Source organism: Lampetra planeri, chromosome 48 (genome assembly GCF_965212315.1).
Source record: "Lampetra planeri chromosome 48, kcLamPlan1.2.h2, whole genome shotgun sequence".
In the NCBI taxonomy this organism is placed as follows: Eukaryota; Metazoa; Chordata; class Hyperoartia; order Petromyzontiformes; family Petromyzontidae; genus Lampetra; species Lampetra planeri.
The window spans coordinates 6,018,206-6,030,455 of record NC_136154.1 but is presented as its reverse complement, the minus strand read 5'-3'; positions in this window follow the sequence as shown (position 1 = coordinate 6,030,455).

Here is a 12,250-nt window from a genome sequence, read left to right as displayed (position 1 = left end):
AGTGTGTGTGTATGAGTGAGTGTGTGTGTGAGTGTGTGAGTGAGTGTATGAGTGAGTGAGTGTATGAGTGAGTGTGTGTGTATGAGTGAGTGTGTGTGTGAGTGTGTGTATGAGTGAGTGTGTGTGTATGAGTGAGTGACTGTATGAGTGAGTGTGTGTGTGAGTGTCTGAGTGAGTGTATGAGTGAGTGAGTGTATGAGTGAGTGTGTGTGTATGAGTGAGTGAGTGTATGAGTGAGTGTGTGTGTGAGTGTGTGTATGTATGAGTGAGTGAGTGTATGAGTGAGTGTGTGTGTGAGTGTGTGAGTGAGTGTATGAGTGAGTGAGTGTATGAGTGAGTATGTGAGTGTGTGAGTGAGTGCGTGTGTGAGTGAGTGTATGAGTGAGTGAGTGAGTGGCTGAGTGAGTGAGTGAGTGTATGAGTGAGTGAGTAAGTGTGTGAGTGAGTGAGTGAGTGGCTGAGTGAGTGAGTGTATGAGTGAGTGAGTGTGTGTGTGAGTGAGTGAGTGAGTGGCTGAGTGAGTGAGTGGCTGAGTGAGTGAGTGGCTGAGTGAGTGTATGAGTGAGTGTGTGAGTGAGTGAGTGTGTGTGTGAGTGAGTGGCTGAGTGAGTGAGCGAGTGGCTGAGTGAGTGAGTGAGTGGCTGAGTGAGTGAGTGGCTGAGTGAGTGTATGAATGAGTGTGTGAGTGAGTGATTGGCTGAGTGAGTGGCTGAGTGAGTGAGTGTGTGAGTGAGTGTGTGAGTGAGTGGCTGAGTGAGTGAGTGTGTGAGTGAGTGGCTGAGTGAGTGGCTGAGTGAGTGAGTGAGTGTGTGAGTGAGTGGCTGAGTGAGTGTATGAGTGAGTGTGTGAGTGAGTGAGTGGCTGAGTGAGTGGCTGAGTGAGTGGCTGAGTGTGTGAGTGAGTGGCTGAGTGAGTGGCTGAGTGAGTGTATGAGTGAGTGTGTGAGTGAGTGAGTGGCTGAGTGAGTGGCTGAGTGAGTGGCTGAGTGTGTGAGTGAGTGGCTGAGTGAGTGAGTGGCTGAGTGAGTGGCTGAGTGACTGAGTGAGTGAGTGAGTGGCTGAGTGAGTGAGTGTGTGAGTGAGTGGCTGAGTGAGTGAGTGGCTGAGTGAGTGAGTGGCTGAGTGAGTGAGTGAGCGAGTGTGTGAGTGAGTGGCTGAGTGAGTGAGTGAGCGAGTGTGTGAGTGAGTGTGTGAGTGATTGAGTGGCTGAGTGAGTGAGTGAGTGACTCACATTGGCACACGTGTGGGTACTGGGGCTCCAGGCAGGTGACGCGGTGAGTGAGTGAGTGTGTGAGTGAGTGGCTGAGTGAGTGAGTGTGTGAGTGAGTGGCTGAGTGTGTGTATGAGTGGCTGAGTGTGTGAGTGAGTGAGTGGCTGAGCGAGTGGCTGAGTGAGTGAGTGGCAGAGTGAGTGAGTGAGTGGCTGAGTGAGTGAGTGACTCACATTGGCACACGTCTGTGGGTACTGGGGCTCCAGGCAGGTGATGCGGTGCTCGCTCAGCAACGCGGAGCCCTGTGACTCGGCACACTCCAGGAAGGAGCAGTTATCCTTGCTCCACTGCTCCCCAACCTGCACACAGACACAGGCACAACCGGGCCGTTAGTATGTACGTGTGGACGTGTGTGTGTGTGTGTACACGTGTGTACGTGTGTACGTGGGGACGTGTGTCTGTGTGTACGTGTGGACGTGTGTGTGTGTGCATGTGTGTGTACGTGTGTGTGTGTATGTGTGTGTGTGTACGCGTGTGTACGTGTGTACGTGTGCGTGTGTGTACGTGTGTGTGTGTACGTGTGGACGTGTGTGTGTGTACACGTGTGTACGTGTGTACGTGTGTGTGTACGTGTGTGTGTGTGTGTGTAAGTGTGTGTACGTGTGTGTACGTGTGTATGTACGTGTGTATGTACGTGTGGACGTGTGTGTGTGTACATGTGTGTGTGTACGTGTGTGTGTATATGTGTGTGAGTATGTGTGTAAGTGTGTGTAAGTGTGTGTACGTGTGTGTGTACGTGTGTGTGTGTACGTGTGTGTGTAAGTGTGGACGTGTGTGTGTGTACGTGTGCGTGTGTGCGTATGTGTGTGTGCGTGTGTGTGTATGTGTGGACGTGTGTGTGTGTGTACATGTGTGTGTTTGTACGTGTGTGTGTACGTGTGTGTGTGTACGTGTGTGTGTATATGTGTGTGTGTGCGTGTGTGTACGTGTGTGTGTGTGTACGTGTGGACGTGTGTGTGTGTACGTGTGTGTGTTTGTACGTGTGTGTGTGTACGTGTGTGTGTATGTGTGTGTGTACACGTGTGTACGTGTGTGTGTACGTGTGTGTGTACGTGTGTGTGTGTACGTGTGTGTGTGTATGTGTGTGTGTGTACGTGTGTGTACGTGTGTGTGTGTACGTGTGTGTGTGTACGTGTGTGTACGTGTGTGTGTGTACGTGTGTGTGTGTGTACGTGTGTGTACGTGTGTGTGTGTGTGTGTACGTGTGTGTGTTGAACTTATTTCGCACCACCGTACGTAGCCAACCGCACTAATCGGGGGTACGGGGGGGGACAAGAAACTACACAGCAGTGGGTGAGTTAGTGGGTGAGTTAGTGGGTGGGTGGATGAGTGGGTGGGTGAGTGAGAAGAAAAATGGATGAGTTGCTGAGTGGGTAGTTGAGAGAGTGAGTGAGTGGGTGGGAAGGCAAGTGGGTGAGTTGGTGAGTGAGTGGATGTGTGAGTGGGTGGGAAGGCAAGTGGGTGAGTTGGTGAGTGAGTGGATGAGTGAGTGGGTGGGAAGGCAAGTGGGTGAGTTGGTGAGTGAGTGGATGAGTGAGTGGGTGGGAAGGCAAGTGGGTGAGTGGGTGAGTGAGTGGATGAGTGAGTGGGTGGGAAGGCAAGTGGGTGAGTTGGTGAGTGAGTGGATGAGTGAGTGGGTGGGAAGGCAAGTGGGTGAGTTGGTGAGTGAGTGGATGAGTGAGTGGGTGGGAAGGCAAGTGGGTGAGTTGGTGAGTGAGTGGATGAGTGAGTGGGTGGTAAGGCAAATGGGTGAGTTGGTGAGTGAGTGGATGAGTGAGTGGGTGGGAAGGCAAGTGGGTGAGTTGGTGAGTGAGTGGATGAGTGAGTGGGTGGGAAGGCAAGTGGGTGAGTTGGTGAGTGAGTGGATGAGTGAGTCTCACCTGGTACATCTTGCCGTTGTATTCACATGTCGGAGAAGGCTCTGCGACACGCCACACACACGACACCACCACGGACAGTCATCGCCAAAGAACCACATAGCCACTGCACCATAGGTGAGCGGGTGAGTGAGTGGATGAGTAGGTGAGTGAGTGGTGAGTGGGTAGCTAAGTAGGTGTTTAGGTGGCTGGGTCAGTGAGTGTGTGAATGAGTGTGGCTCTGTGAGTGATTACGTGGGTCAATAAGTGAGTGTGTCGGTGAGTAGCTGAGTGAGTGGCTGAGTGAGCGAGTGGCTGAGTGAGTGGCAGGGTGAGTGAGTGGCTGAGTGAGTGACTGTGTGAGTGAGCTGGTGGCTGAGTGAGTGGCTGAGTGAGCGAGTGGCTGAGGGAGTGAGTGGCAAGGTGAGTGAGTGGCTGAGTGAGCGAGTGGCTGAGTGAGTGAGTGGCTGAGTGAGTGAGTGGCTGAGTAAGTGGCTGAGTGAGTGAGTGGCAAGGTGAGTGATTGGCTGAGTGAGTGAGTGGTTGAGTGATTGAATGGCAGGGTGAGCAAGTGGCTGAGTGAGTGAGCGAGTTGCTGAGTGAGTGAGCGAGTGGCTGAGTGAGTCTCTGAGTGAGCGAGAGGCTGAGTGAGTGAGCGAGTGAGTGGCTGAGTGAATGAGTGGCTGAGTGAGTGAGTGGCTGAGTGGCTGAGTGAGTGAGCGAGTGGCTGAGCGAGTGAGCGAGTGGCTGAGTGAGTGAGTGGCTGAGTGAGCGAGTGGCTGAGTGAGTCTCTGAGTGAGTGAGTGGCTGAGTGAGTGGCTGAGTGAGTGAGTGGCTGAGTGAGTGAGTGGCTGAGTGAGTGAGTGAGTGGCTTAGTGAGTGAGTGGCTGAGTGAGTGAGTGGCTGAGTGAGTCTCCGAGTGAACGAGTGGCTCAGTGAGTGAGTGGCTGATTGAGTGAGTGAGTGAGTGGCTGAGCGAGTGAGCGAGTGGCTGAGTGAGTGAGTGGCTGAGTGAGCGAGTGGCTGAGTGAGTCTCTGAGTGAGTGAGTGGCTGAGTGAGTGGCTGAGTGAGTGTCTGAGTGAGTGAACGATTGGCTGAGTGAGCGAGTGGCTCAGTGAATGAGTGGCTCAGTGAGTGAGTGGCTGAGTGAGCGAGTGGCTGAGTGAGTGAGTGGCTGAGTGAGCGAGTGGCTGAGTGAGTCTCTGAGTGAGCGAGTGGCTGAGTGAGTGGCTGAGTGAGTGGCTGAGTGAGTGGCTGAGTGAGTGAGCGAGTGGCTGAGCGAGTGGCTGAGCGAGTGGCTGAGCGAGTGAGCGAGTGAGTGAGTCTCTGAGTGAGCGAGTGTCTGAGTGAGCGAGTCGCTGAGTGAGCGAGTGAGTCCCTTACGAGGCACACACTCGTAGCTGCGGCAGCAGCTGTTCTGAGCGCTGCTCTCCATGAGCTCCATGAGAACGCTGCCCGGCGAACACGCCGGCACCGCACAGTCCTCCGGACAAACTACACACACACAGACAGAGACAAAGATCCCCCGTGGAGCCTCAACTAACTGTTGGGGCAACTGCTGTTAGCGAGCAACTATGAAGGCTGGCACGGATAATGAGGGGGTGGGTGGCCAGCACCACGCCCGACTTGAAGCTTCGTGCGGAGCAACAGACCAGGTAGCTTCCACACAGCGTTACACAACCGATGAAAATAAAATATTGCCGCTCGACTGATTCGGAGTGAGACCTCTGCTGCCAAACCGGAGCCGGTCATGAGCACACTGCCCAGGTATGGGAAACTCTCCACTCTCTCCACTACTGCCCCATCACTGATTGAAAGTTGTGGGGGTGAAGTGTCCGATGGTACAAAATACCCAGGCAGGTGCTTAGGTGGGGATGATGGTAAGGCCCCACCTCTTAGTGGCAAGCTCCAGGTTCAGCAGCAGCGCCTCCAACTCCTCCTCTGAGTGAGCGGCAATTACCAGATCATCACCATACATAACATGGTTGACCAATAGGGAGCCATCCCTTGATCGCACCCGGGCATCAATCAGCCTCCCATTGTATCTGTACCAGATGGAAATTCCTCCGGTACAGCCATCAAAGGCTTCACGGACTACGTGGTAGAAAAATATATTAAATAATGTGGGAGCCAGAGGACATCCCTGTCGCACCCCAAGCTGAACAGGGAATGGCTCCGAATCCAGGCCACGTAGTTTTACCCGGGCCCACTCACCATCATGAAGGTCCTTAATGATCGTGAGTAGAGGGTCAGGTACTTCGAAAGCACGAAGAACAACCCAGAGCCCAGGCCTACTGATGGTATCATAGGCCTTGACCAGGTGAATAAAGCAGAGATGTAGGTCTTGTTGGAATTCCCTATACCTCTGCTGTAGCAGACGGACAGAAAATATGGCTTAATTCTACCATAGTCTGATGAGCTCCCCCTAAGTTTGTACCCATCATCATTTTCGTTCTTTTGTCTATCATGTGTATTAGACCTCCCCTCCTCCTCTCTGCCCATTGTGTTGGCGGGTGCAGTGGCTGGCCGCTTGCGCACAATCGCTCCATTGTGTTGGCATGTGCAGTAATTGGCCGCTTGCGCACAAGCGCTTCCACGTCCATCGCCCACCCTTTTGGCCTCGCCCCACCTCCATCTCGTGATACGTTCCTTTCATTGGCTACCATAGTCTTATGAGCTCCCCCCTCCCTCTCCCTCCCCCCTTAACTCGCTTTTAAGGGATTACATCTTGAATCATTGCCTCACTTGATACAGCTAATCTGGCTGTGACGGTCCCACCTGATGACGGAGACTTGTGTTGCCTCCGAAACGTCGTGATTTTTGTTTTTATTTTATTTTACTTTCTACGTGACTTTACCGAAAACACCTAAGAAGAAGGAGAAAATATGGCATCTGTGCAGAACCGCCCTTTCCTGAAACCACATTGAGGCTCTGCAAGCCTCTGCTCAGCGTGCCTAGCAAGGCGATGTTGAATAATCCTTGCCAGGACCTTTCCCGGCACACTGAGGAGTGAGATACCCCTGTAGTTGTTACAGTCTGTGCGGTCTCCCTTCTTAAAGAGGGAAACCACCAGGGCATCCTTCCAATCCTGCAGAACCCGTCCAGTTGTCCAGACTGTAGTTATGATGTCATGTAGGGCAGTCTGTGCACAAACGCCACCCTCCCTCAGCATTTCGCTTGGGAGATCATCTCTGCCCGGTGCCTTTCCTGGTCTCAGACTCTAGATCGCCTTTAGTACTTCCTCAACAGATGGCACCTCAGCCAGCCACTCACAGGGGGTGACTTCTTCCAATATTTGAGGCACCACAGCCTCTGCAGCGTCACCCCACTTTGTCCCATGATGTTTTCATGTCGAGAGATTTCTCCACCCCCAGGACTTCACAGAAATGCTCAGCAAATCTGCAAACCTGTTCCTGGGGGTCGGAGATTGGATCACCGTTCCTTCCCATAATGATGGTAATAGATGTGGCGCTGCAGGTTTTTTTTTTAATGCAATTAAAGAGCGATTTGTGATCGCGGGCCACTGAGGCAGACTCCATCTCCTCAGCAACCCGCGTCCACCACCCATCCTTGCAGCGCCTCACGGCTCTCCGAACCTCCGAGCGAAGGCTGCGGTAAGCCTCCTCATTCTCTGACGTGGGATGCGGTAGACGATGAGAGTGGGCCTGTTGCTTTTTCTCAGCCAGCCTGAACACCTCCTCTGCCAGCCAGGGTCTCTGGGGAGGTCTGGACCGCGTACCCAAAGCAGCCATTGCAGCTGCCTGAGTCATTGTCCTAAACCTCGCCCATTTACCCTCGACATCTGGAGGAGTGGGGGACAATGCCAACCCTAGCTGCAAGCGATGGTGAAATTCTCGCTTTTGCAACTTTCATCAGCTAACTGAGACCAGGCCACCTTAGGTGGGAATGGGGTCCTTGGTGTACACCCACCACTGGAGTGGAAGAATGGCAGGCGCATCTTACAGATGACAAGTCGATGGTCTGAGGGCAGATCAGCTCCACGGTAGGTCCTGCTGTCAAGGACATGGGCCCGCATCTGCTGTTCTTTCACTATGTAGTCCAGCAGATGTTCTTGCTTAGACCCGGCATGCATCCATAATGTTAAGTGGATGCACCGATGCTGGAAGAGCGTGTTGGTAATTACAAGCCCATGGGCTGCACACAAATCTCACAGCCTCCTACCATTGTTATTGAGCTGATCTGGCTCATGCCTTCCAATCACTCCAGACCAGGTGCCAGCATCATGACCAACTCGGGTATTGAAGTCACCCAACAAGATCATTCTATCTCGAGGGGCCACTTTAGCCAGCACCAGTGATAGGAGGTCATAGAAGGCATCTGACTCATACGCCTTACCTGCATCCTTCCACGGATGTTCGTCTTTGGTGGGGGCATAAGTAACCACGACCACCACTCCTCGCCTCTGGTTGATGGGAAGGCGAGCCCAAAGTAGCTTCCCACACCTCACTGCCACGCTCCCACGCCCCCTTCATTCTTTTATTCAGAAGAAGAGCAACTCCCTGTTGTTTGGCAGTCTCCTGCCCCGAGTAGAGGACTGTTCACCCCTCATGGTGACAGAAGCCAGAGCCGGTCCACCAGACCTCCTGAATGCCACAGAGATCCAGGCGGTACCGGTCCAGCTCCCGACAGAGGAGTGGCAGCCTCTCCTCCGCAGTGAGCATTCGAACATTCCACGTGGCCATCCGTAGTGACTTTTTGTTGTTTGTGGAGGAGCCCCGAGGGTAAAGATTCAATCTCCTGGCTCCGCCAAATGGGGTTTGGCCAGGAGACGTCATCAACGCCTGTCCCCCCGGGGCCTCCGGAACAAGCTTATTAATTAGACACACAGACACAGAGACACACACACAGACACACACACACAGACACACACACAGACACACACACACAGACACACACACAGACACACACACACAAACAGACACACACACACACAGACAGTGCGTACCACACTGGTAGTGCGGGCAGCACTCTCCGGGCCGCGTGGTGGCGACGGAGAAGGATCCGCGCTTGGGGCACTCGCTGGCGGCGCTCTGGTCGCAGGCCGCGGTGACGGCCCGCTGAGCCCCCGTGCACGAGTCGACGAACAGCGACACGCACGGCGTCACAGGCCTCTCCAACTCCTGCCAGCAGACAGCAACCACGGCAATGTGGAGGGTGTAGTGTGTAGTGTATAGTGTAGTGTATAGTGTGTAGTATATAGTGTATAGTGTAGTGTATAGTGTGTAGTATATAGTGTAGTGTATAGTGTAGTGTATAGTGTAGTGTATAGTAGTGTAGTGTATAGTAGTGTAGTGTATAGTGTAGTGTGTAGTGTATAGTATAGTGTAGTGTGTAGTAGTGTAGTGTATAGTGTAGTGTATAGTGTAGTGTAGTGTGTAGTGTATAGTGTAGTGTATAGTGTATTGTATAGTGTAGTGTGTAGTGTAGTGTGTAGTGTAGTGTATAGTAGTGTAGTGTATAGTAATGTAGTGTATAGTAGTGTAGTGTATAGTGTAGTGTAAAGTGTAGTGTGTAGTGTATAGTGTAGTGTATTGTGTAGTGTATAGTGTGTAGTATATAGTGTAGTGTATAGTGTGTAGTATATAGTGTAGTGTATAGTGTAGTGCATAGTGTAGTGTATAGTAGTGTAGTGTATAGTAGTGTAGTGTATAGTGTAGTGTGTAGTGTATAGTATAGTGTAGTGTGTAGTAGTGTAGTGTATAGTGTAGTGTATTGTAGTGTGTAGTGTATAGTGTAGTGTATAGTGTATAGTGTAGTGTATAGTGTAGTGTGTAGTGTGTAGTGTAGTGTATAGTGTAGTGTATAGTAGTGTAGTGTATAGTAGTGTAGTGTATAGTAGTGTAGTGTATAGTGTAGTGTATAGTGTAGTGTGTAGTGTATAGAATCCCACAGCCGCACGTAGCTGTTGCCTCCCCTACAACCCCATCATCACTCGGTCCGTTTCCCATCGCTGCCCCGCATCGAATGCATCGACAATATGTCCTGGACCTGTCTACGATTCTTTAATTTCGATCGAATATCTACCCTCCTGCTAACCACTCCCCGTTGTTAAACTCACGGGGCATTTTACAGCATCCCCATTGTGTATCATGAACACCACGGAACATTTGAACGTCAGTTGTTAACAGAAAGTGGTCGCTTCCGAAAATAAAAATCATCTTCTTGGTTCTTTCGGTAAAGTCACGTAGAAGGGAAATAATAAAATCTCACGACGTTTCGGCCACAACGCAAGCAGCCGTCCGTTGTGGCCGAAACGTCGTGAGAATTGTATTTTATTATGTTTGAAATTTTTATTATTTTATTATTTCCCTTCTACGTGACTTTACCGAAAGAACCAAAAAGATGAATCCCTGCAGTCACGAAAGCTTTAAATCGAAAAATAAAAATCTATCAATTAATTGATTTATTTGTAAAAAAAAATTACCTACGTGACTTTACCGAAAAAAAACCTAAGAGTATGAATCCTTGCAGTCACGAAAGCTTCAAATCTAGAATGTCCGTTTACCGTTCATTAGCCTAGGCCAACGGTCATCTCCGATGACCGTGAGCGAATCGGGGTGTGATTGCGTCAACTCAGGTACGTGCGGTGAAGAACTCGTGAAATGAACTCAAAATGAAGAAAAGCAGCCGCAGAAACTGAGAGTTACGAGATGACGTGGCGGTTAATCCGCACGGAACCAATGTAAGAGAGAGTCGAGAAGGGCTGCGTGCAGAACGAGAGAGAGCGAGAGAGATGAGAGTTAGAGAGTGAGCGAGAGAGTGAGAGAGAGAGTGAGCGAGAGAGCGGGCGAGAGAGCGAGAGAGTGAGCGAGAGAGATGAGAGTTAGAGAGTGAGCGAGAGAGTGAGCGAGAGAGTGACCGAGAGAGTGAGCGAGAGAGTGAGCGAGAGAGTGAGCGAGAGAGTAAGAGAGAGAGTGAGCGAGAGTGACCGAGAGAGTGACCGAGAGAGTGAGCGAGAGAGATGAGAGTTAGAGAGTGAGCGAGAGAGTGACCGAGAGAGTGAGCGAGAGAGTAAGAGAGAGAGTGAGCGAGAGTGACCGAGAGAGTGAGCGAGAGAGTGAGCGAGAGAGATGAGAGTTAGAGAGTGAGCGAGAGAGTGGGGGTTTTACATAAGTCTAAGTAAAAAAATTGGAAATCAATGCACGAAGCAAAGTGCCGAATACACCGTGCATCTTCTTGTTTCCACTGATCGTAAAAAAAGAGAGAGTGCAGAGTGGCTATACACCACCGCCACCTTGGGGAAGACGCTGCACCGCCTTACACCTCTCCACTTGACATTTGACATTTTTTTTCTAACATGATTCATGGGAGAATTTCCGTACGTTGGGTGCTCAGCAACCCGGCGACTTGCTGTATGCTAGTGTGGTGTATAGCAAGGCCTTAATTATAATATATATTGTGGAGGGGACATCCCACCCCTATGGAAATAAAAAGAACAATTTGCTAAACCTTGGCCACAATATTTGGACTTATCTTCATATAAATCAATGCATAGATTTATGTTTATGTGATTGTGGTTATGGTTGTACTTTATTAATCCCTAATCTCTGCCATTGCATACAATGAAACAAGAAATGGTAAAGAAGTAAAAACAGAGCAATGTAATACAACACACTATTAGACATTATTAGACATGTGTTAGTGAATTTTCAAATATTTTAGGCAGGAAATGAGTTTTCAAATTTATATATTTTTCTGGGTTGAGACCCCCAGACACCCTCGAAGATTTGGTCCCCCCCAATGTTGACTCCATGGCTACGGCCGTGGTGTATAGTGCACTTTATCGTAGTGTGGTGTGTAGTGTACATATGTAATGTGAGGATATACCCGGGTTGCTGATGGATCACACCTCGTTACGATGATTGGCTCTGCCGGTCCTTGCCCATAGCCAATGGGGGGAAGTCTAGGGGCGTGGCCCTGACGTAATGGGAAGGTGACATCTGCAAGTAGATGATTGGATCTGCTGGCTTTAGCCACAGCCAATGGGGGGGACGAGTCAGGGGCGTGGTCCTGGGAGCCTACGATGGAGTCTAGAAGATTCCATAGAGGTTAACCAGGATTGGTGGAAAGGTACCACGTGACCCGGGTATTAAATAGGGGTGGAGACGAACAACACGTGGTCAGATCTGGAACGGAGGGTGAGGCCACGCTGGAGCGGGGTCCAGGCTGTCACGTGGTCGCGCGTGTCTCTCTCTCTCTATCCCTCTCACGCTGTCTGTCAGCAGCGTGAAGGAGTGTTGTAAAAGAAAGACAAATAAAGACCGGATTCCAGAAGTCGCTTCTACGACCATTATTACACATATGTAGAACTTCTAGTGGGGAACAGCCGTTGTTGTTGTTGTTGTGCGTAAGTTTGTGTTTGTGTGAGTGTGTGTGCGTGTGAGTTTGTGTGTGTGAGTTTGTGTGTGTGTGAGTTTGTGTGTGCGTGAGTTTGTGTGTGCGTGAGTTTGTGTGTGCGTGACGTCACCACAGGCACTCACCTTGCAGACCGTCGCCGGAGACAGAGTCGTGGCTGCTGAAGCTGCAACACAAAGACGGGAGGTCATGTCTGGGGAAAACGGGGGCCCACTCACGTCCAGCCCAGGGCATCCCCCCCCCGCACAACCACCCACTCATCCACTCACCCACTCACCCACTCATCCACTCATCCACTCACCGACTCATCCACTCACCCACTCATCCACTCACCCACTCATCCACTCACCCACTCATCCACTCACCCACTCATCCACTCACCGACTCATCCACTCATCCACTCACCCACTCATCCACTCACCCACTCACCCACCCACCCAACCAATCACCCACTCAACCACCCACCCACTCAACTACCCAACCACCCAACTACTCGCCGACTCAACCACCCACCCACTCAACTACCTAACCACTCACCCGCCCGACCACCCAGCCACCCACTCACCCACCAACCCACTCACCCACCAACCCACTCATCCACCCACCCACTCATCCACTCACCCACCCAACGACCCACTTAACCACTGACCCAACCACCCAGGAAGACGACCGCTTGTGTTATTTTTTGTTATTTTCTTTGAACCTATATACGTGACTTTACCGAACGACCCAAGAATTAGAATTCCTG